Raw genomic sequence first — 25,463 nt, 5'->3', positions numbered from 1 at the left:
TGAAACTACGCCCAATCGACCATCACTGCATGGCCTTCGCAGATTATTGTTGTACTAACCTTTTCTTTTACATAACAGCAGATATAATGTTCCTTCTCTTAGGAAAATTGTTAGTTTCCTCTCTGGGACATGAGAAGTTACATGTTAGTCATTAGCAATTTTCACCTGAAAGAGTGGGTAACATTATTTAATACCTTAGCCGAGTCTATGAGTAGTTTCTGATTGAAGACTCAAAGTGGTAACTCTGTCTAAAGCTTCGCCAAGCTTCAGACTTCTTGCAGAAAGGTAGAAGTCTACATATTCATTAAGCTGGATTACTAAGGTAGAACTCTACATATCCATATAGACTGGTTTTATCTAGGTCTTTTAAGCTGGATTACTTTTAATCTTGGAATTAGCTAGTTTGTTTTGGACTACACACTTGGGTCTCTAAATCAAGTGCAAAAGTTGAGAGAAAATTGAAAAGAAAATCGCAAATAATCTCTACAAGGCCAGCAGCCCAGCATAACAAGACGTGACAGAATGTTGGGCAGCTAAGAGACAACACATAAAAGCTGCAATGAGGATGCTCAGGAAGAAGCGTGGAAACACTAAAAGCGATAGGTTTATTCATGAAAACGTTCGTAAATTGGTTTGGGTAAGCACCAAATGAAAATAAGTTGGGAGAGGTTTGGACATATACAATTGACACCAGTAGATGTAACGGTTAAGAAAAATGATAAGATTACTGTTAATATCAATGTAGGGGAGCCCGGGGAGGGAAAGGCCTAAACTTATGTGGGACGTTGTAGTACCAAAGAATATTAATACGAATTTAATAACTTGGTAGATTATACAGCCCTTGTCAGAATAAATTACCCCAATTGATTGGGAGACGAAGCTTAATTTGGTTTGGCTTGGTCATGGGGACCGATAACCTTGCTAATGGATTTCTAGATATATTAAAAGAAAGATCTTTTCATTTTGCTTTGATTCTTCCAGGAATTAAAATGGTTTTCAAAGTAGAATCTCCCATGTTCGAACGCTGGTGCTGTATGTTTGAATAATTGCATTTTGATGCCTCAAAATTATTTTGTGCAAGAACCAGTAACTTCACTTTTAGATCGTACAAGATGACTTTTAATATAAATTTACCGGGAAAAAAAAAAAAAAAGACGACTTTGATAAGTTGGGACGAAAGTTTTGAGAAACCACTAGTTATCGGTAACCCACACACTTTAGGGATCGAAATTCTTCCTCTACAACCCCAATTGGACTTGTACTGTAGACGCTCTGTGTTCGAAACGATGAATGAAGGGGATATATTATCGTATGTATGTATATGTATGGATGGGTGGATGTAAAATTGTAAATACCTCCCATGAAGCCGATACCGAAGCCGATACCACAACCGGCGCCGACGCCAAAGCCGGGTCCCAAGTTCCCCAATTCCTTCGACTTTAGCACCGGAAGCTTCCGTCGTAAACTGTTCATCCAATCGTTTAATTCACCTCCCCCTCTCTTCTTCATCTCTCCGCCCATGGAGGCTGCTAATGCCACGATTAATAGTCCATGGAGGCTGCTAATGCCATGGGGACCCGGGGGGCTGCTGCCCCTCAGGGACAGCAGCTTGCTGCTATGCCTCAAACTGTGCCGTTTGAAGCACAAAAGAAATGATACCATCTTATTCATTTAATCCTTGTTTGGCTTGTTCTTCCCGGTACATCATGTTTAATGATTTTGCGGAGTTCATTTTGGATTTCAAAAAATGATTCAAATCGCAAGTTATTTTTAAGATATTGTTTTATGAGTTTATGTAAAAAATAGCTCAGTCCGACATCCATAAGAGCTTTTTCAGCATCAGTAGGGTCGTTACGAATTCTGAAAAAAAATTATTAATATCGAATTAAGCTAATTTTTTTTCGATAAACCAATGAAAAGTATTCTTAATTTAAACTAATAAGCAATTTGAATCATCTTTGTGGTTTCCGAAAGGAGCCTAAAAAAAATCAATCAATAATCTAAAAAGCCCTTACTGATATGATCTCAATCAATTAATAAATGGGCATGTTGTTTCATAATTTTGTGGGGCCCATTTCAAGTCTCAAAAAAATAATTTTACATTGTAAGTTATTCTTAAAATATTTTTTTTATGAATTCTTGTAAAAAATTTGCAAAATCCGATATCCGTAAAGAATTTTTTAGCATTCTTAGGAGCCCTACGAATTCTTAAAAAGTCATAGATTAACGACCAAACACTCAATTTTAGATTTGTAGACACCCTATTTTGGGTTGTTCAAATTAGTTTACTTACGGTCTTTAATTCTCCAATGATGATTAAGGTCAAGAACATCCTGAGGTTGTTATCGTGTTTGAGTTTTGAGCACTTTGAAACCTCATTCAAACCCTTTCGAAACCCTTTTTCAAACTCTTCAAGCCAGAACCAAAATGGCTTTAGCAAAACCCTACTTGCTTATGCCAGTACTGTACTGGCATGCGCTGGCAAACTGTCATTGTCAGTCATCGACCGTTGACCTAGTTCCTACCAGCACATGCAGATCCAACGCTGGCGTACGCCTGTCAAAACCAGTCAAATCGTCACTATTCAACCACGTGCTTGAGACTTTTGCGGCCACCCAGTATGATAAACAGCCCCCTGATGATTGCAAACCTGCAGGGCCGTTCCCCTTTCTCTCCTACAACATCCATCACCTTGTCCATGCATTTAATGCATGGGAGGCTCACTCCTTAACCCAACCACCCATTAACCCAACTGATCACCCCTCTCTTCAATCCACTCTTGGCTTATAAATACCCCTCTTGCATTCATATGCAATGGGTTACTCTCATTAAGAACTACCAAGTTCTCTCTTCCCTTTTTCTTAGTTCCTTGCTTCTTCTTTTTCATCCATTGAAAGAGCAAGCAAGGAATACACTCTCACATACCACAGTACCCAATCCATCCATCAAACCTCAAACTCAAGCTCAAAATATTCCATCAACCTCAAAACCAAAGATATACCAACTTTCATAACCTTCTGTTCTGATTCCTGAGGGGGGTTGGCAGGGTTAAGGCTGGTAATCAATATCAGTCCTGACCCTAAAGTTAGCAAGGTTTCAGGGATCGTGCAAGGCTATCATTGGGGCACGCCAATAGTATCAAGCCGTACGCTAGTCATGGCTGTATGTGCAATACTGGCGTGGGGATCGTTGATCAGTTGTTTTATGCCTTCCCTTTTATTTTATCACCTTACTACATGTTAATAACCAGTTTACAGCTTTCTATATTTTAGGACTGTTAGTTGTTACTTGCTATTTCTGCTTTAGAAGGCCTCTGAGATCTTTTTGGTCATGTTCCAGAGCCCAGATAATACAAAGCCAAGCATGAGAGAAATGATGTTACGGGCGTACGGCAGTAAGGTCATGGTCCAATGGCTGGCCCTTGCATGTTAGCTTAGTCCTGGCCACAAGTTGTTTTTCCCACACTGTTTATGGGGTGTTCAGTTCATGTTATTTCCATAGATCTATTTCCATTGTCTGTAACTATAAATAAGATGTGATATAAACTGCGTGGTTTGTCCTGAGTGTGCACTGGTCCTATCCAGAGTCCAGAGGGTTGAGAGCAGAAGTTGTGAACTTAAATTTACCAGCACACGCCAGTCCTATGGTGGAGTACGCAGATCATCTCTGTATGCAGTAGCTTGGCCAATGCATACAGGTTTTCTCCTGCGTACGCCATTCTGGGTCAATGTGTTCTAGTCTGTCTAAAATGCTCACAGGTGTTTGTTCTCAATCTATGTTCATTGCTTCAATCAATCATCCATCACATTTTGTCATATAATGCAACTTGTTACAGTTTTAATCTCTTTTAACTGTTCCATCGTCCTAACTGGCTAAAAAAATAATCAATAAGAGAAAAATGCCAATGTTTTATAAAATGCCTGAGTAGAGGCCGATCTCTGGATTAGATGAAAGGGGGTGCCATAAAACCCTTCCCCTCTCGTAAGGATCAATAAGGGTCTTGGCTCTAACCAATCTAGCGTAGTTCTCTAGGAAGTACTTCTCACCCCAAACCCTAGCCATTTCCACCGCATCATTATCCGTAGTACTATTAATATTAATAATCACTCCCAGGTCAAGGTCCATATAGTTGATATAAGCAGCCCTTGGACCCTATGAAACAAAGGGTGTCATTGAATAATAAAACCCTCTTATCCAATCTATGTACCGATCTTTGTTTTTGGCATTATCTTCTTCTTCTTTCCACTCCACAAGGTATTGAATGCTGAAAAGGTTACCTTCTCTATGTGGAAAAGCAATAGATTTACTGCTTATCTTTTCCATAACTCCCCCATATGGATCCAAAATCACATACCCTTTTGGTTCCTCCTCAAGTATGTCCAGAGCAGCCTTTATGCCGCTAAGCAGTATTTGGGTCCTCACATAGTCTGATTTGGCCTTGAAATACTTCTTGTCGCAGAAGTAACAATCTTTTAAGTCAAAGACGGTGCTTCCCTTGCCCAATCCGGAGAAGTAAACAACGGACTCTATTCAACTCATTTCCTCGCAATCTTGTTCCAAAATACCCAACTCTGGAAAAGCCTTATTTAGGATGGAAATGGCTTCACTTCTCAGACCCAAATATAACCCTTTGAACATTGCCGAAATTTTTCCAATTGTTTTGGCTTCTGGCAATCCAGCACCAACAAAAGTCGATAAGTAGAATCCATCTTGCAGCTTGGGTGCAACAAATTGCCATTTGTGGACTAGGTTGGCCACCAGATGCTTCGTCCCAGTCCTAGAAACAATGAAACCTGTCACCATTGGAGGCACTTTCAACACTTGGATCTTCCATGCATAAACAATCCCCAAGATGCCCCCCGCCTCCTCCTCGAATGGCCCAAAACACGTCTTCTCCCATAGCTTCCCGATCCAATAGCCGTCCGTCTGCATCAATAAGAAGGGCGTCCACCACATTGTCGGCTGCAAGTCCTTATTTTCTTGATAGCAACCCAAATCCACCGCCATCGATATGGCCCCCAACGCCTACAGTTGGACACGACCCAGCCGAGATCCCATAATCATGGCGTTTGCTTCTAGCTGCTGCTGATTGGGCGACATGAATTGCATGGTAGGTCTGACCGAGTGTAGAGCCCCCTTCAACCCATGCCACTTGTGATTCCAAATCCACTGAAACACTATCTAGACTCATCATGTCAATAACCATAAATGGAACACCATCGGTGACAACCCATAAAGTCCCTTCGTATCCGTGCCCACCGCACCTTACTCTAATTTCCAGTACTTCCTCTGACCCTGATTTCCTGCAACGAACAATACTGTTGACAAGCTGCTGTTTTGCCCCTGGCAGAATAATGGCACTTGGTTTTGGAATGGATTCTTCGGCAAATCGCAGATTTGGATAGAGAAATTAAGGAGGTTATAATAGGAATGAACTGCTATAGAATCAACAGGAAGAGTGTCTGGGTTGATGGTGAAGTTATTAATTCCGTGATAAGATAGGCAAGAAACCAGCTCGTCAGTGGTGTGTAGTTGATCATCAGCTGTACAGCCTGTACTTAAAGAAGGAGCAACAAAGGATATCGTGACGATGATGATTATGATCAATAAAGGAAATGAAGCAACATTACTACTAGTGCGGATCATTCTTTGGAAATTCACCATGGCTGATGATCTATTTAATTTCTCCCTTTCTGCAAGTATATATAATATGTATAGAAGGGCCGGGATGGTTAATTATATGGTACTCCTTTTTCAATTAATTGGGTGGCCATTGATACAGGACAAAACACTTGTTCAGATTGAGAGAGAGAGAGAGAGAGGGATCTTCAAGTGCATACATACAAAGAGAGGAATATGTTTTTTACAGGATTCTCTTTTGTATTATTTTTACTAATGATCGATATGAGAATCCTTTTTTCCCTATCAAAAAAACGAAGAGAGGAATATTCTTCAAGACTTCCAGTGCATATATTGATCACGTACGGAAATATTTGAACATCTTGCTATATGATTACATATATATTATATATCCTACACACTAGGAAGAACATGAATATCAACAACAGATATGAATACAATATATAAACTATGGACGCCAATACTAGAAACTCTAAAAAGTGGGGATATGGATACAGCTAAAATATGATATCAAACAATTTATATTATAAAACATAGCAGTTTTTGTTTACACATACAAACAAGAGCACTTCTCCAACCGTCGGATCAAATTTTCAATAGATTATAGCCGTCCAATCAACTTCTTTAATAAATTTATCATCTCCCTCCCTCTTTCCTTACTTCTTTGGCGATGTTGCCATTTCTAGGGACAAACATATATTTTTTCTTTATTTAACAGTGAGCCTTTTATTATCAAAACGTTTTCTTCTCCCTATCGTCAGTCTTTAACTCTATCATTGGGGTGTTGTGCATTGTCCAAAAAACTCTATTTAATTCCTTTCTTCCATCAACTAAGGTAACAATAGAAAAACATTATAGAAACTTTAGTCATACAAAAGAATAAAATTAGTTTTTTTTTGGTAACAAGTTTCTTGGATGCATGATTCAAAGTAGTAGTGCTTGATAATTTGTCTCAGTTGTAGGCCTGTAGCATTCTTTTGATTTGAAGGGAAAAAAAACTCAAGTTGTAGCATTCCGTTGTAAGAATCATTTTCAATGTTATAGAAAAACAACATTCGTTAACCTACGGGAAGTGGAGTTTTAAAACTATTCATTTTTTTTTGGATTAGTTGCCATCTTTGGCACCAAAGATGTCATTGCCATTTCTCCCACTCCATCCAAGCCATTTGATTTAAATTGAAAAATGAAAGAATTTTAGTTCAATGGTCTGGATTGGAGATTGTGCCAAAATAGCATCAAACCTATGTAGCAACATTGCTCGTGTTTTTTCATGTTGTAGCAAGCTAAAAATGAATATCATCGTGTGAACTTGCTCTACGAAGTACATAGTAGAAACACAAAAAAGTACTCCCTCCGTCCCCTTATTATAGTCCAGTATTCTATTTTGGACTGTCCCTTAATAAGTGTCCATTTGGTAAAGTTAGTGGGTAAAAGTTGGTACATTGTCTATTTTGTCCCTAAAAGTAGATTCCATTTTGAAAAGTTAGTGAGTAAAAAGTGTTATGATGATGGATAAGTAGGAAAAGCGGAGGAAAAAGTTGATGTGAAAGGTATAATGATGATATTTTTTTAATAAGTTGGAGTTACGAAGTAGGACATTTAAAAGGGAACGGAGGGAGTAATATATTATGAAGAAGATGAAAAATGCTAGAGAGCACCAATTAATCTACTGGGTTAGCTTACCGGTTATGTGGAGGGCTCCGGATCACTAACTTACTTACATAGTTACATGCTTTGAAATGGAATATAATGAATTTTAAAAGGGAAAATAACCATACCCCAGGGGCGAACCGCAAAAAAGAAATTTACGGAAATCATGTCGTCAAATACAGGTCATCCGAGGATAAAAGATATATCTATATTATAAAACAGAGCAGACGTTTCTACTAAAATGTCTATTCATACAAACAAAGCACCCTCTACAACCGTTCGATCATACTTCCTATTAACTTTGTAGCCGTCGGATCGAATGAATATTTCCTAATGTATAAATTTGCAATAATGTAAATGTTTTCCAAACTTCCAAATTATATGTTGACCTATTGTTAGCATTAAAGATGATTACCTTTTAAGTTTTACACATTTTCCTAATATGGGAGAAGACTATACATATCTCCTTCATTTTGATTTAATTTTGTTTCCTTTTCTGTAACCTAAATTCAGCACTAATTGTACATGCAATTATATCCTACCTATTCTATATGACTACCTAAATACGAGTAAGTTTTAATTTAAATTTTATTGACCAAAGAAATGCCATAATTGATTTCATGATTTTGGCATCTATATTATAGAAAGAGTACATAATAAGAAAATTTTGATATGATCATCTATATAATACGGGGATGGTGATTTTCAAATCCGTAAATTTTCGATCATAGGATTGGTACATTTTTTTTCAACGGCTGAAATTAACGAGTAGTAGGGCTAACGATAAATTTGGATAGGAAATTAGCAATCCATGTGATACACATGTTTTCAATTAACTTGGGAAAAAGAGTGAGAACTAAATAGGTAACCATTCCAAAACAAAGACATTCACACACATAAATATTCGAAAATTCCTATTCCAGCTTACAGTACATTACCATGGAAAGCAAACTTTATTTGCTATTAACAAGGAACAAATCAAACCAGAAAGGAATCTATATTATAATCAAAACGTTTCTCTAATAACCTAAGAGTTTCTGATTTGTTTACAAACCCTTAAACATGGAATGATTTTGATTTGTTTGCAACTCTCCTCCCAACACGCCCTTCACCTCCCATTGGTTCTGTTCTGATATCCATGGTTATGGTTAGTAAGGTTTTTTTTTTTTTTGCATAGAGAGCAATTTGCACTTATTTTTTTGTTCCTCTCTACTTCTCTTTTACTTTGTTTTTCAATATTTTACTGATTAAATTTTTTTTTTGGAAGACCTGATTAATTTTCTTTTCTTATGAATAATGTATTAGGCCAACAAATGACCACAAAGGTTATCAGGAACTCTTTGTTTCAAGACCACAAAGGTATTGTTTTAGGGGTTCTTTTTGCCTAAAGTTCCCTGTGGATTTAAAATCGACTACTGTGGGCACACGCCCCGGAAATTCTCCGTTTTTAGTTTTAAAGAAAATCGGTGTGCGGCCCTCTTTGGAAAAGCGCGGCGAAACGCTTCGATTCAGAGTTGCCACTCGGGTTTTAGCGGTGAGAGCACCCAAGGAACCGAACTCGAAAACGTTTGTCACGTTTGTTTGATTTTGAAAAAGGCATGGACCGGTCCGTCGTCACCTTCGATATCTGAGGTTCGGGAGCCAGTTTACGAGAGGGGAAGGGTTTTATGGCACCCCTCTCGCCCAATCCGGAGATCGGTCTCTACTCAGGCATTTTTCTTACAAAAAGTTTGCATTTTTCTCTCATTTGATCATCTCTCTAGCCAGTTAGGGCGGGGGAACAGTTAATGGGGATTAAAACTATAACAAGTTGCATTTATATGACAAAATGTTTATGGATGACTTGATTGCAATGCTAAATATAGATTGAGAACAAGCACTGAGCCAACTCGATAACTTGAAGTACGCTGCCCTGCAGGGACGTGAGCAGATTCCGTGTCAGCATGCACCGGCCGAGCCACTGCATGCTGGTAGAACATGCGCATGCCACCCCATAACTGGCGTACTCCACTTATTTGTTTGCTCAGTCTTTGTTTTCAACCCTCTGGGCTCTGAAAAGGGACCAGCGCACACCCAGGACAAACCATGCAGTTAAATAAAACAGAACATATATTTACAGACAGATGAGATGGCTTGAAGCCATGAAAATAGACAAGAAACCCCCTAAACAGAGTGGGGACATAAAAGAGGCCAAGATTAAACTAAGATGCAAGGGCCAGCCACTGGATCCTGGGACAAACTGCCGTACGCCACTTATGGATAACCGTACGCCACTTTGACCTTAATCCAATGCTTGGCTTTGCATCATCTGGGCTCTGGAACATGACTAGAAGGATCCCAGAGGCCCTTTGAATAATATGAAGGAGCGAGCAGTAACTACTACAGCTAAACAGTTCTAGATACAGAAAGCAGTAAACTGATTATTAACATGCAAGGGTGATCGACAGAAAGATAAAATAACATAAATGACGATCCATGATCCCCACGCCAGTGGTGCACGTACTTCTATGACTGGCGTACTTCCAGTCCAAGGCCAGAACTAGTATTGTTTACTAGCCTGGGCCTTGCTGGTTCCCCTCAGGAGTCGAAAATAGAAAAGAACGTAAAGGTGGTATACCTTTTTGTATTGAGGTTTGAAGGAGGTATTGAGTTTATGGGTTGAAGATGGAGGCTAAGAAGGTGGCTATATGTCAGCAGGGTGTATGGAGGTGGGTTGCTTTCCTTTCTCTTTCAATGGAAGAAGAGAAATAGAGAGCAAGAAAATAGAAGAAGAAAGCTTTGTGCTACTTAATGAGGCTAACCCATTGCAAATGAATGCAAAGGGGGTATTTATAGAGGGGGAGTGACTGAGATCAGTTGGGACCAAGGCCTTGTTTGGCTGGTTAGAAGAGGAAGGGAGCCTCCCATACATTAAATGCATGGGACTTGCCTTGATGGGGGGTGTAGGAGAGAGAGGGAACGGGCCTGGACGATATAATCATCAGGGGCTACTGTAGCCGACGTCAGGGTGGCACAAAAGTCTCGTCCATGTGGCTGAATAAAGTTGATTTGACTGGAATTGACTGGCGTGCGCCACGTATGGACTGGCGTGCGCCACTTATAACTGGGTCAACGGTCGATGACTGACGCGTGGCAGCTAACTGGCGTACGCCTCCAAGACACTGGCGTAGGCCAGTTGGGTTTTGCTGGGGCTATTTGGCTCTGGTTTGAAGGGTTTGAAACGGGTTTGAGAGAGGTTAGGGACGCTCAAAGCTCAAACACACCATCGTCCTCAGACTGTTCTCGACTATAATCATCATTGGGAAAATAAAAGATAGACAAATAACGTTATCCGGACAGTCCAGAATGGGGTGTCTACAACTACTCTATCGTAAAGTTTTTTCTTTGAACTCTAATATTGCCACATTTTTCTCATTTTCTCATTCTTTGTTTTGGAACTCTAATCATCTTACGATCATTGTTACGAGGCCAACAACTCAGTCTCCCTATTTTGTGGTTTGGAGCTTCTCATATTTGTTCTTTCTTAACTGGTTGGTTGCACTCCATCGTGCAGGAAGATATCCCTTTATTTGAAGAGGAAGATTTTGTTGGTTGGCTGAACAAGAAGGTCTAAGTTAAATTGGTATTTGCTCAAGAGGTACTCATAGCCCATTAGTTTTCATACTTTTGAACATGCTTTTTTTTTTTTTTAATCTACTTATAAAATCCAAGTGTTGACTTCTTACTTTAGTTCTTTATGTTTTCCTCTTCATTTGATTGTGATTATTAAGAGTGCATGTTTCACCATGAAAAAAGGTAGAAAAATAGAAAGAGGATAGTTTTATTCATTTTTACACACTATTAATTTTCAGGACTAAGATCCCCACACACCTGGTTCTGAAAAGTACATCGACTTTCATTGTTACATGCACATATACGGATGAGGGAACAAACATAACAATGCTAGCAGCTTGCAAAGTATTTTGATGGTTGAAATTGTATTTATGAGCGGTAAAAATATTGATTTATACAGGGTGCTATGGCAACCTCCCGCATTAATCCTAGGAGTTTGAGCTTGGTAATGGAGCTTGAAGCTATTGAAGTCTGCGATGTTGAAATCCATGTGGAGGTATAAGTGAAACCACCTCAAAGGCACAATTCTGTCATCTCTTTTGCTTCCGTATGTTACTTAATGTGTTAGATGTTGCTCTATTTCATTAAATTCAATCATTGATGTCATATGGATCAAATATGAAGCTTTATTTATTTTAAAACTGTTATATTGGATTTTATGAAGACGATTGAGTTTTTTGGGATGTGAGCAATACCATGATCGAGTGTATAATATCATGTCAAAATGTGTTGCGATAAAAATCCAGACATGTTTTCGTATGCCATATTATATTGGCATGTGCTTGAACCAATGCCTTCAGTGAATGCCCATGCATTGGGTGTTTAGATTATGTTAATTTCATCACTAGAGACATTGCATGTGAGCACATATAATGATTTGCGTGTGCTGATTGCTCAAGCTGTGCCTTCAGGCACGGACATGCGCTAGTGTATATATATATATATATATATATATATATATATATATATATATATATATACAAGCCATCCTAATTTATTCCAACGATATACATAAGAATAATGACTCCCTTGACTTTTGGGCATTTGTACCATGAGGTGGCTTGATAATATTATTATTATTTGGAGAATTTTTAGGCCGGCCCAAAAAATTAAGTTCGGACTTAATTTAGTCCTGCACAATTGTTTGTATTTTAATTCCAACCATGTCCCTTCACGCGCATCAGCGCACGAAACTAGAGATCATCTAGTATAGAAAAATTATCCAATGCTTCATGAACATTAGTGCACCATTAAAACATTGTTTAAATTTTAGAAAGTCATATCTTTTAGTGGAGATATTCATTTTTAAAAATATATATATATATTTGAAACATACTCGACGATATCTACTAAACAGGATCCATATTGAATATGAAATTATATAAGATTAAAAAAATACCCTTTGCTATGAGAACTCTCTATGAGAACTGTTTCTATAAGAATTGTTTCAATGAAAATTGTCTCTATGAGAAGTGTCTATGATAACTATTTCTTATGAGAATTGTCTTTATGAGAACTGTTTCTGACAAAAATATCATTGGCTATGTGAACTGGTTATGAGAACTGTCAATTCTCATAATTAGTTCTACGAGAACTATGTGAATGAAAAATACACAGTTCAGATAGTCTCAGCACACACTAAAATACACAATTTTCATAGAAAATACGTAGTTGTCATAAAAAATACACAGTTTTCATAGACAATACTCAATTTTCATAGAAAATACACAGTTCTCATAGATATATAGTTGTTATAGATAATACACAGTTTTCATAAAAAATATACTGTTCTCTTAGAAAAATACATGGTTCTTATAGATAGTTCTCATAAAAAAATACACAATTCTTATAGAAAAATACACAGTTTCCGTAGAAAATACACAGTTCTCATATAAAATTTTACAATTCTCATATACAGTTCTCATAGAAAAATACACAATTCTCATAGAAAATACACAGTTCTCATGGACAAATACACAAATCTCCTAAAAAGTATCCCTGTACTATAGTTATGAAAATTGAGGCTATGAGAGCTATATTTTTAGAATCAATTCCTGAATCATATTATTTCGAACAAAAATACGATTGAATATGTGACCTGCTATGAGAACTGTCAAGTCTCATAGTCAATTCTATGAAAACTGGCTTTGTGAACTAAGTTATGAGAACTGGTTATGTGAACTGTCAATTCTCATAGTCAGTTCTATAAGAACTGCTAGTTTTCATAGTCAATTATATTATATGAGAATTGGCTATAAGAAGTAATTGTTCTCATAAAAAACTAGCTTTGTAAACTGGTTATGAGAACTATGTGAACTAAAAAATACATACTTCACACAGTCTTACCATACACTAAAATACACATTTCTCATAAAAAATATATAGTTATCATAGAAAATACACGATTTTAATAGACAATTCTCATGAATAATACACAGTTCTCATAGAAAAATACGCAGCCCTCGTAGAAAAATACACGGTTCCAATTGTCAGTTCTCATGAACAACACACAGTTCTCATAGAAAAATACACAGCTCTCATAAAAAACACACACAAATAAAAATTGAACAAAAATAAAAAGGTAATCAGATCAAATATAGTTATAAATATTCTCACCGTCATGTCTTCACACATTTCTCATAGAAAATACATAGTTCTTATAGAAAATATAAAGTTCTCATAAAAAATACACAGTTCTCACAAATAGTTCTTGTCACGCCCTCGATTTTTAACTAAAAATAATAATATGTTTTCTACAAACAAAAGTCTTTTTCTCAACTATATCTTCCTTTAAATGTCGTGTAAATCCAAACAGCCAATCAAGTCGCTTCTCCTTCTTCTCTCTAAATTTTTTTTTTTAAAGTCTCCCAAACATTTACAATTAAATGGGTTTCATAATGGTCAAGGAGAAGAGTTTATACATGGCTTTACAAATATTCTAATCAAAAGGGCACAACCTTCCATTGCGAGTAAAATACACAACATGAATTAGACTAGATGATAAACACTTCCTTTATGATACCAATAAAGCTCTCAAAAGACGTCTCAATGTGCACTCCATACAATCCAAGCTAAGTGCCATGGCGAGTACCTGAAAGGATAGGGTGAGCTACACTAGCTCGTAGAGATATCCATACCTAAATTACATGCAGAAGTGAAGACAGATCACAAGGGAAAACATTTTCCAAAAGCATACTTGTTTTGTCAAAAGTGAAGCTCAAAATGTCATACTCACGCTGGAAAATATTTAACTCCATTTCTCAAACACCAACGCTCTCACCCACTCACACCAATACTCTTAAAAATCTCTGCTTACTGATAGGCGCGTGGAATTCATGAATTTAAGCGCCTAAGTAGGGAAATTAGCGCGTTAGACGTGCATTTAATTCTCATTTTTCCATTTAATGCGTGCACGAGGTTGGATTTTGTGTTTGTGCCTAATTTGCAGGAAATTGAGATGTTTTGGCGCTAATGAGAAGTACCCGGTAGGCCGTGATAGAGCTTGTGAGCGTGAAAGGCTGTGGAGACTAAGTGTTGGAGTGAAATTGACGAGGAAATCACCGTAGTCATTCGCGAGCGCTACAAGAAAGTGGTATAGCGCTCAGAAGTGGATAGCAAAGACCACAAAGTGATCAGAGAGTTGGCTAGCGCTACACCCTTTTTGGTGTAGCGCTACCTAAAGGTTAAGAGAGAACATTGGCCAAAGCTAGGTCAACGGAGTCAACGCCTCAAACAAGTTCGAGAGCGCTATACCATTTTTTGTATAGCGCTACCGAGGGTGTTAATTGGCTATGGAACGGTGGCGTTTTGGGTCGTTGCGGGTCCGATTCCGATTTGTTTTAGAATTTTAATTGCAATTCGGGGATTAATATAAATACCTCGTTTTAAGTTAGTTTTAGGGTAGATTTTTCATTCCAGACTTTTACGTAGCAGCTTTTTCACTAACGTTGTTTTGTTTTCTCTCAGTTCTTAAGTTTTCTGCACTATTTCTTTCAATCGCTTGGATTCTGGTAACGTTTGTCGAATTTCTTCGTTAATTAAAGTTGTTCGTTATTATCTATTCTACGTGGATCTTTCTTTTATTTTTTTTTTCCGTCTCTTCTGCAATAGATGATCATGTTTCGATCTAGGGTTTTATTTTCTGTTATTTCAAGCATGCGTGAGTAGTTCCCCAGGGTGCAGCCACGGGACGAAGGCGTCCTGTGACTAGTTTAATCAATGTTTTACCTCGGGTACGAATTAATTCGTTTTTCCAACAATTTTGGGATATGAAAGAAAATTCCTTTCTAATAAACAAAACCCAGGCATCATCAGATTTTAAATGCGCATGAGAGCTGGTGACAAGTGGTGGGCATTTATTAGGAACCCCTTTTTTCTTATTCTGAGATCAGTGAATTGAATAATTGTGTCCCGAGTAAATATTGGTTAGGCTAGTTGCAGACGCTGGGTTCCCACGGCTGTACTCTCCTTTAAATTTATAGTTAATTAAATCAATTCAGTGATTTAGGTAGTAAATCAATCAATCAAACAAAGGGTGGCTACCTAAGAGCCAGATTAAACTAAAGTTCATCACAATTGAGTCAACACCGTCCGTCCGTCTCTGTGGTTCGACTCCGGTACTTCCGGAATTATTGTGCTACATTGGTCGAGAGTCCTACGCTTGGGACGCGTTTTTAGTCTTTATTTATTAACACCCGGTCGGTCAAGCATTTTTGGCGCCGTTGCCGGGGACGGCGACGTGTGTTCAAGATTGTGAGTTTTCGTGTCGTTTGGCTTTTAGTGAGTCACCATAGGTGTTAAGAAAAAGGTGTCCTTTAAACAGGACCCTCTTTATTATCGCGACCCGACTCATCATTTAGTTCGAAAAGAACTGGAGTCGAGTCAGCCTGTGTTGTCTGGTTCTTCATCTTCTAGTTTAGAGTCAGACTCAGCTGAGCACCAGTCAGAGTCTATTCTCATTAGTGATTTTTATATAGATTTGCCTTTTGAGTTAGTTAGTGTCAGTAATCCACTTTTCCAGTCAGTTCCAGAGTCAGTTTCAGAGTCAGAATCAGAGTCAGTCGAGATGGGAGATAGGCAATTAGTGAATCCGCCGTCCTTGAGACAGCACATGCATCCCGAGAGGACTACTCCTCTCGGACCCATTGTATTCCCTCAAGAGACACAAGAAGCACGCAATGCCTTTACAGTCAAACCTGGTGTCCTTAATAGTCTTCCTAGTTTCCACGGGAAGGAGTGCGATGATCCGTACGAGCATGTGCGGACATTCGAGGGATTAGTGCGCAACCTTGCGTCTAATACCCAATATGAGAATGCGTGCCTCAAGCTGATTGAGGCGACGTTGAAAGATGGTGCGCTTCTGTGGTTCCGAATGCAAAAGTCTCAATCCTTCACCACATGGGCACAAGTGCGTGACGCGTTTTATAGGAAGTACTTTTCTGAGGCTAAGACTAAAACTTTTAGGCGTCAAATCCAAGGTTTTAGGCAGGAGAGGGATGAGTCATTTCTCAAGGCATGGGAGCGTTTCAAGGAATTGCTCCTAAGGCTGCCACACCATGGCTTTGAGAGAATTCAGTTAGTCGGTTTCTTTCATCTGGGTCTCAACGCTGAGTCAGTCCAGCACATAGAATATTCTTGCAAAGGGGACGATTTCTTGTCCAAAACAGCGGACCAGGCTTGGGATTTCTTAGATGACCTAGCTGATAGGCAGAGGGCTTTAGAACCATCCGATTTTGAGCGATCCGGACCTTCTGGGTCCAGCGTTGTCCCAGTTACCATTCGTGATCAGCGACTTCAGGCTCAGGTTGAGAAAATGGCTCAGAGATTAGAGGAGCTAGAGGTGAGGCAGGTTCGTCCAGTTCATGAGGTATCAATTGAGGAAGTATGCGTGTGGTGTGAATGTAAAGGGCACACCGCGACGGTTTGTCCTGGGTTTATTGCCGCCAAGGGGGCGAGTCAGTTTAATCAGGAAGAAGTCAATGCAGTTAGGACCTGGGATCCTTATTCTACCACGTATAATGCGGGATGGAGGGATCACCCAAATTTTGGGTGGTCAGATTCCAGACCCGTAGGTGGAGGCCAAGCTCAACCCCTTGCGCTACCTCCACCACAACAGTTTCAACAGGCCCAATCATCTAGGCCTCCTCAGGGTCAAGTCATCCCATTCCACTTCCAGCCACAGCCTGGTAGGGGGGCAGGTCCATCAACTCGTGGTCCTCCCCCAGGTTATTCGCAAATAACCGCGCGTGATCATAAGTTAGAGGATACTGTCAATTCCCTGATGCAGTCACAAATGACATTTCAGACGGAATCAAAACAGCAAATTGGGGCCCTTACAACCCAAATGTCACAACTCACTGCAGTTGTCAGTCAACTACAGCAGGAGAAGGGCAAGTTTCCAGCCCAGGGTAGTGCAGCGGGTGCCCATTATTTGGGAAATTCTTTAGGTCCTAATGTTCAAAACCCGAATCAGGAGGAGGCTAAGTCAGTCACCATTCTCAGGAGCGGGAAGGAGATCGATAAGTCCATCCCATTAAAGCAGAAACCAGCTCCACCCCCGGAGCCGGTTGATGCACCAAGAGCAACTCCTGATATTGTTGATGTCCCTAGGAAGGAGGTAAAGGATGACAAAGAGTCACCTGAGGTGGTAGTGCCTGCAGCTGCAGCCCCCACGACTCCAACACCGCCAGCTGTGCCAGTAGCTCCATTTCCCCAAAGGTTAGTGGCGAAACCTAAGGTCAATGTTAACTTTCAAATGCTTGAATTATTCAAGAAAGTTCAATTTCCTATCTCTTTGATGGAAGCCATTGACGCAATTCCTCAGTTTGCTAAGGTCTTGAAGGATCTGTGCACGTCAAAGCGGAGAACCAAGAGTCAAGATAAAGTGCTTCTGACGGAGCAAGTGAGCTCCATTCTCCAGGCTGAGATCCCTACTAAGTGTAAGGACCCTGGTTGTCCCACCATCCCTATAGCTATCGCGGGCCAAAAATTCGATAAGGCTTTGTTGGATTTAGGAGCAAGTGTCAACTTGCTCCCCTATTCGGTATACTTAAAGCTTGGCCTAGGCGATTTGAGAGCCACACCGGTCACGTTACAATTGGCCGACCGGAGTGTGAGAGTTCCAAAGGGGGTGGTGGAAGATGTTTTAATTCAAGTGGGCGAGTTTCTTTTTCCTGTCGACTTTATTGTCCTAGATACTTGCCCAATACCGGAGGTCTTCGAGAAGACTCCTATCATCCTTGGCCGTCCTTTTCTAGCCACTTCCAGTGCTGTCATGAATTGTAAAACTGGACAAGTCCAATTGTCGTTTGGGGACTTGAAAATGGAGGTGAAAGTGTTTAATGTAGAGAGCCGAGTCAAGATTGATGAGGTGAGTTTGATCGACACGCTGGTGCAGGAGCATGTCGATAATATTTTATATGAGGATCTTCTAGAGATAGCCAAGGAGGCGTCATTCTTAAATTCTCCAGAATTAGGGAGTTTGATGGAGGTGTTGGTCGATCCTGGGTGAAGTAGGTGAACTGGTTGAGGCGTTGGTCAATCCTGTTTATTCGGATGACCCTATTGTGTAGCCGTTGTGGCTACGTTCCGACGGGTAGCTTTTGCGTACCACTCTCTTCATTGAGAAGTGGACCCGGCCCCTAGTAATAGGGGTACCCATCATTGACTTGGGTCTTATAGCTTTCGCACGCCGCTATTAAAATAAGGATCGTGTGCCCAGCTCCGATTAGTAAGGGCAATTTTTGTGTTGGTAACATTGGATTCTACTAATTAAGTTATGTTGTTTTTGGGCAATCTATTTATATTTGTCTTTTATTTCTTAGTTCTTTATTTCTTGTCTTTTGTTTAGTTATTTTTCTTCTCTCATTTCAAAAAGAAAAAAAATTTGAAAAGCGAAAAAAAATTGCATCATGGTCTTGTATAGCCACCCGTTTCTTGCCCACCGGCGAGGGATGGGGAGAAAAGTATGACACGTTGATCGCGTGAAGATTTGGTGGAGTATTTCTCTTTTTATTTTTGTTTTGGGAGCTCGGATACCACGAACCGGGCGGAACTAATGTTTTTTTTGCAGGGTACGGTGATGGCCCTGAGGCTGGGTGACAAGAAATTCCTCGAACATCGGCCGAGGTCATGGTGGTTGGCTGCCACCCGTAGGTCTATTTCTTCTCCCTTTGTGCTTTCTTTTGATGTGTCTCCATGCTCTGGGGACATAGCATGTTTCTAGTTGGGGGGAGGGTGTACCTTGTACATGTTTTGTTGCGTTGCTAGGGTAATTTTAAGGTAAATTTTTATTTTATTATTATTTTTTTTTTTTTCCAGGGGATACATTTGTTATGCTTGATTGTATTGTTAGGCGAGCATGTTAGAATTAGCCGAATTATTGTGCCTGTTTTAATTCAAGTTCATGCATATATTTGGCGCCTTTGTGAACATGTTAGTGCTGTCGTTACGTTGAGTAAGTGTCCCCACGTAGTTAATAGTGCATCCTGATAAACATTCCCATATTCTTTGTTTTCTTTTTCTCGCATTTGCGGAAAATAGTAGGCTTTTGTTTCACAATTGAGTAGCTAGATGTTTTGCATGCATTTGTGAGAGTTGGTAACGTGCATAGGGGATGAGACAAGGCATTTTTGCATGATTAGACCACATATGTGTCCCTTTGTCCAATCTTAAACCAGTCCGAGTCAGTTCTTGAGTCTAACCTAGGAAACCGGTGTGTGGGTTGGACTATAGTTTGGGGGGTCTAGCATTGTGCATCATGGGTGTCTTATTGCATTGGATTTGGAGCATCGTTGTCGTCGGAAGTGAAAGTGAAGAAATCTTGATGGGTGTCATGTTTTGTAACCAAACCCAACCTTCAGGCCATAAAGCTAAGTCGAAAAAAAGAAAAAAAAAAGAAAAGAAAAGAAAATGTGGAGTTAAGGCAAGTTGGGAGAAATCAGCACCTACTGGCACATCAGAATAAGTGATTGTTTGATCATGTTATAGGGCAGTCCTCGACTCTGTATCAACCGCCTCAGTTTCCAGATTTAGAGGTCAGCGACAACTTTGCCGAGAGCAGTTTGGATTGATTTTAGGATTTCCATGATGCATGAAGCTAGGGTGGTGGTGTCATTTTATGTGTTTATTTCATGTTTTTCAGTGTCGGTAGATTATATTTGTTTTTCTAGTATTTGGGTCCGTAAAAATTTGGTTACAGATGTTTAAATCTCTTGTTGGACTTTGTTTGGTTGGCACCAATGGAAGCATGTTGGTAGCTAAGGGTAAGGTGGCGGCTAGTCTGGGTAGATGACCTTGCGCTACTATAGGCCGCCGCCTAATTTGTAGTTTCCCTTTCGTTCGGAACCATGGTCATTATAAGCCTAATTAAGTCCTTAGTGGACCTTGTGCACGTTGTTAAACTCTCGTTCATGCATGTTTTATGTTAATGTTGCTAATTTTGTGGAATCGTGACTGTATATATATTGTGCTTTTATTCTTTGTCAGCGTTGTCTTTGATTGGCGCGTGGTGGCCTTTGTTTCGGTCCCACGTAGTTCGCCAAGCGCTTTTTGCATGGAATGTTTGAGTGTTCTGGTGAGCGAGTGTCGCATCGTTGCCTTCGTGGGGGCATTTATCTCTGCATGTGTTTCGGCACTAATTTTGTTCATCTTTTTGCCAAGGCATGCATGCTTTTGAGTTGCAGGTGAGTGAGGAGGCGAAAATTTTTCGACCCGCCTATTTCTTGTACAGCATACATAACCTTTGTATTCCCCTTCGTGTCTTGTTAGTCTTTGTTTTGTTATTTTTCTTTTCGTTCGTTACTAGGGACTAGCAACGCTCAAGTTGGGGGATGTGATAGGCACGTGGAATTCATGAATTTAAGCGCCTAAGTAGGGAAATTAGCGCGTTAGACGTGCATTTAATTCTCATTTTTCCATTTAATGCGTGCACGAGGTTGGATTTTGTGTTTGTGCCTAATTTGCAGGAAATTGAGATGTTTTGGCGCTAATGAGAAGTACCCGGTAGGCCGTGATAGAGCTTGTGAGCGTGAAAGGCTGTGGAGACTAAGTGTTGGAGTGAAATTGACGAGGAAATCACCGTAGTCATTCGCGAGCGCTACAAGAAAGTGGTATAGCGCTCAGAAGTGGATAGCAAAGACCACAAAGTGATCAGAGAGTTGGCTAGCGCTACACCCTTTTTGGTGTAGCGCTACCTAAAGGTTAAGAGAGAACATTGGCCAAAGCTAGGTCAACGGAGTCAACGCCTCAAACAAGTTCGAGAGCGCTATACCATTTTTTGTATAGCGCTACCGAGGGTGTTAATTGGCTATGGAACGGTGGCGTTTTGGGTCGTTGCGGGTCCGATTCCGATTTGTTTTAGAATTTTAATTGCAATTCGGGGATTAATATAAATACCTCGTTTTAAGTTAGTTTTAGGGTAGATTTTTCATTCCAGACTTTTACGTAGCAGCTTTTTCACTAACGTTGTTTTGTTTTCTCTCAGTTCTTAAGTTTTCTGCACTATTTCTTTCAATCGCTTGGATTCTGGTAACGTTTGTCGAATTTCTTCGTTAATTAAAGTTGTTCGTTATTATCTATTCTACGTGGATCTTTCTTTTATTTTTTTTTTCCGTCTCTTCTGCAATAGATGATCATGTTTCGATCTAGGGTTTTATTTTCTGTTATTTCAAGCATGCGTGAGTAGTTCCCCAGGGTGCAGCCACGGGACGAAGGCGTCCTGTGACTAGTTTAATCAATGTTTTACCTCGGGTACGAATTAATTCGTTTTTCCAACAATTTTGGGATATGAAAGAAAATTCCTTTCTAATAAACAAAACCCAGGCATCATCAGATTTTAAATGCGCATGAGAGCTGGTGACAAGTGGTGGGCATTTATTAGGAACCCCTTTTTTCTTATTCTGAGATCAGTGAATTGAATAATTGTGTCCCGAGTAAATATTGGTTAGACTAGTTGCAGACGCTGGGTTCCCACGGCTGTACTCTCCTTTAAATTTATAGTTAATTAAATCAATTCAGTGATTTAGGTAGTAAATCAATCAATCAAACAAAGGGTGGCTACCTAAGAGCCAGATTAAACTAAAGTTCATCACAATTGAGTCAACACCGTCCGTCCGTCTCTGTGGTTCGACTCCGGTACTTCCGGAATTATTGTGCTACATTGGTCGAGAGTCCTACGCTTGGGACGCGTTTTTAGTCTTTATTTATTAACACCCGGTCGGTCAAGCACTTACCGTTACGACGTTATCCAAATCAATCCTTGCTTTTTCATTTCCATTTCAATGACCTAAAGATTAATCTTAGTTCTTTAACGAAATGTTTTCACTTTCTTTTCTCATACAACTAGCCAACCTCACCCCAAAATATACACGCTAGGCATGTGGAGTTAGAACATAAGGTAAGCAATGACAAGTCAAACAATACCGCACCTCAACAACAAGGAAACTCACCCGTCAACTCCAAATCAATCTTCAAATCTCAAGTTTAACATCTAGTAAAAATCTCTTCACAATAAGATTTCTTTTATGAAACTCTCGCAATGCATAGCACCATAAGGTACCAAATATGCATTCACACATAACAAGTTGACCACCACATATCAGGAAAACAAGCCACAATGATTTGGAGGTCTAAAAGAAGGAATGTAAAACATGTATTGACATACCAGACAATCCAAGTTACCAACTCAAACTGACATTTCAATCTTAGTATGATGCTAAATACTATGAAGATTCTCTGTTTTCACTGTCACATGTTTCGATTTCATTTCCGGGCATTATGGACCTCGTGCGTCCTATGTCCATTCCGGCATCACACCTTTCGGTGGATCTGTGGCTTTCTTGTGCACTTCCGGGCATTAGGGACCCCGTGCGTCCACTAAAATCCTTTCATTCAGTTCCGGGCTTTTAGGACCCCCGTGCGTCCACTAAAATCCTTTCATTCAATTCCGGGCTTTAAGGACCCCAGTGTGTCCACTAAAATCCTTTTGATTCAATTCCGGGCTTTTAGGACCCCCGTGCGTCCACTAAAATCCTTTCATTCAATTCCGGGCTTTAAGGACCCCCGTGCGTCCACTAAAATCCTTTTGATTCAATTCCGGACTTTTAGGACCCCCGTGCGTCCACTAAAATCCTTTTGATTCAGTTCCGGGCTTTTAGGACCCCCGTGCGTCCACTAAAATCCTTTCATTCAATTCCGGGCTTTAAGGACCCCCGTGCGTCCACTAAAATCCTTTTGATTCAATTCCGGGCTGTTAGGACCCCCGTGCGTCAACTAAAATCCTTTCATTCAATTCCGGGCTTTAAGGACCCCCGTGCGTCCACTAAAATCCTTTTGATTCAGTTCTCATATTACCACCTAATGGACCCCCTTTATGACATCTCCATTAAGAGTCTAATTTGCAAATACTTATAAAGATCCTCATCTTTGTAGTACCCATCAGTGCTTAACAACCATGCACTCATGCCAAGTGATTTACCAAATCCTGTTTAACTCACTGCAAGTATCCCGCAAGCCCAAAGACTCGATCTCATGGAAAGACATCGAATAATTTACACATCGCGTCAAACATTCTACAACTTAATTTATCATCGATCGTATCATCCATCTAATCCATTTTCTATTCCAATCGTTTACAAGTATTTTAACCCTTATGCTCACTAATTCTCATATCCCAATAATTAATCATCTAGATCAACTCATCATATCCCCACATATCCAATAGATGAAATTAATCATTCACACTTGAAGTTCTAACTATATCCGATCAAATAACATAAATTTAAGAACGACATTTAAACCATTGAAAAGTAGGCTTCTCCTTTGAATCCATAGATCATACATCAAAAACGGAGTTCGGGTAACTTAACTACGGCCTTTCAATTATAGCTCCAACATAACAGTAAAAAAAACTGGTACAAAGGCAGAATTTAGGTCAACTTTGGATGCAAATCTGTCATCGCTCGGACATACCCATGATGCATGGGATGTATCGTTGGAAAGCTCTATGTCTAGTTTCTACCAAAACAAACGGTGTGTCCTTTCGAGTCCCGAGCTAGGAGTTATGGCCATTTTACCTAAGTCCGCCGGAGTTGTCAGATTCTACGCGGGAATAAGTAAAATTGATTGAAAAATCATAACTCTTTCATCTTAAACCCAAAAATAGTGAAACCAAAGCCAAAAGTTGCACCACGACAAACCCTACACTCAGTAAAAATCCCAGGTTCAGAAACGAGAGGAGATTAACCCAACGATCAAAAGAAAAACAGTTTCGCAACCATTTTCGCACCTATCAACCAACCCAGCTTTAGAAATTCACCAAAAATTGTATACTTAACCAAATTAATTGATTCCAACGCCAATCTCTTCTTAACTTAAATATGCACATCCATTAAAAGACCCAAAGCCACCCAAAATGTTCGTCATGCCCAGAAAGTTAAAAGAAGACAGCCACGCACAGATTCGCACATCCAGCAAACAGCCAGTATTCAAAAATTCATAACTAATTGTGTGATTATCGGTTCTGCATGATCTTGGTACCGAAATCTTCGTATTGAAACGAACTTTAACAGTTATGAAGACACCAAAAATTGATTCCTAGCAGAAGGGCTCCCAAAAGACAGATTACCAAAACCCACGAAATTTTCAGCATGCTCAAGATTTATGCAAGACTCAAAATAGATGATCAAACTTGATTTTTGTACATCCAACTAACACTCAAATGTAAAGAAAGGTAGGAGATCCCTACCTCGAAGGTTAGAAGCAAGCCCGAACATGGAGGAAACTTCGAAGTGCTCCGATCACGAATTTTCTTGGATGAATAGAAAGCTCTCGTCGCGTAGAACAACTTTAGTGCTTGGGATTTTTCAAAAATCTCACTCGTAGGAGATGAAATTGAAGAGAAAAGGTGAGAGAGGTGAGAGCCGAGAGAGAGAGACGCCGGAGAAGAGAGAAAAAAGAGAAGGGACAGTGAGTGGTTTCCTGCCCCATTTTTTTGAGTTATATAGCACAAATAACACTTACACCCTTCACTCCTATTGTATTACGTCAACTCCCACAACTTACAAGTCATCTCACCTTGACCCAACTCATATCTAGATTGTTATCCCAACTTTGATAATCCAAATACATATTAAACATTTAAAATTTGAAAAAAATAATTATGAGTCTCTACAGTTCTCTTAGTTATATAGTTCTCATTGAAAAATTCACAACCTTCATAGAAAATAGACAGTTCTCATAGAAAAATACACAGTTCATAAAAAAAATACATAATTCTCATAGAAAATACATAATTTTCATGGAAAATAGACAGTTCTCATGGATAATACACAGTTCTCATAGAAAAATACATAGTTCACACAGCTAAAAAATATACTAAAATACACAGTTCACATAGACAACTCAAATAGTTCACATAGCCTGATGTTATCCCAAAAAAAATAATCCACAATCAATAGAGTGCAGTGAGGACTTACATCAAACACATGGTAGTCATAAGCCTCATCCCGTATCCCACACATAAATATTGTATTCATATAGCTTTACTTTAAAACTTTTCCAAA

The 25,463-nt window shown here is 39.5% G+C and overlaps 2 long non-coding RNA genes, 1 other non-coding gene and 1 pseudogene across 3 annotated transcripts; 1 reads left to right on the top strand and 3 right to left on the bottom strand.

Moving 5' to 3' along the window:
* Positions 1-3,909: 3,909 nt before the first annotated feature.
* LOC131311513 (berberine bridge enzyme-like D-1) lies at positions 3,910-5,717 on the bottom strand (annotated as a pseudogene).
* Positions 5,718-8,533: 2,816 nt separating this feature from the next.
* LOC131311179 (uncharacterized) lies at positions 8,534-11,608 on the top strand. Its single transcript, XR_009195427.1, has 3 exons — positions 8,534-8,649; positions 10,844-10,927; positions 11,303-11,608. It is a non-coding gene; the product is annotated as an uncharacterized LOC131311179 (long non-coding RNA).
* Positions 11,609-13,742: 2,134 nt separating this feature from the next.
* LOC131311180 (uncharacterized) lies at positions 13,743-24,873 on the bottom strand. Its single transcript, XR_009195428.1, has 2 exons — positions 24,647-24,873; positions 13,743-13,993 (listed from the first exon to the last, which is right to left on the bottom strand). It is a non-coding gene; the product is annotated as an uncharacterized LOC131311180 (long non-coding RNA).
* On the bottom strand, positions 16,356-16,464 carry LOC131312242 (small nucleolar RNA R71). The gene has a single exon (XR_009195809.1). It is a non-coding gene; the product is annotated as a small nucleolar RNA R71 (small nucleolar RNA).
* Positions 24,874-25,463: the final 590 nt, after the last annotated feature.

Source organism: Rhododendron vialii, chromosome 12a (genome assembly GCF_030253575.1).
Source record: "Rhododendron vialii isolate Sample 1 chromosome 12a, ASM3025357v1".
Classification (NCBI taxonomy): Eukaryota; Viridiplantae; Streptophyta; class Magnoliopsida; order Ericales; family Ericaceae; genus Rhododendron; species Rhododendron vialii.
This window is presented reverse-complemented; position numbering and strand designations above follow the sequence as displayed.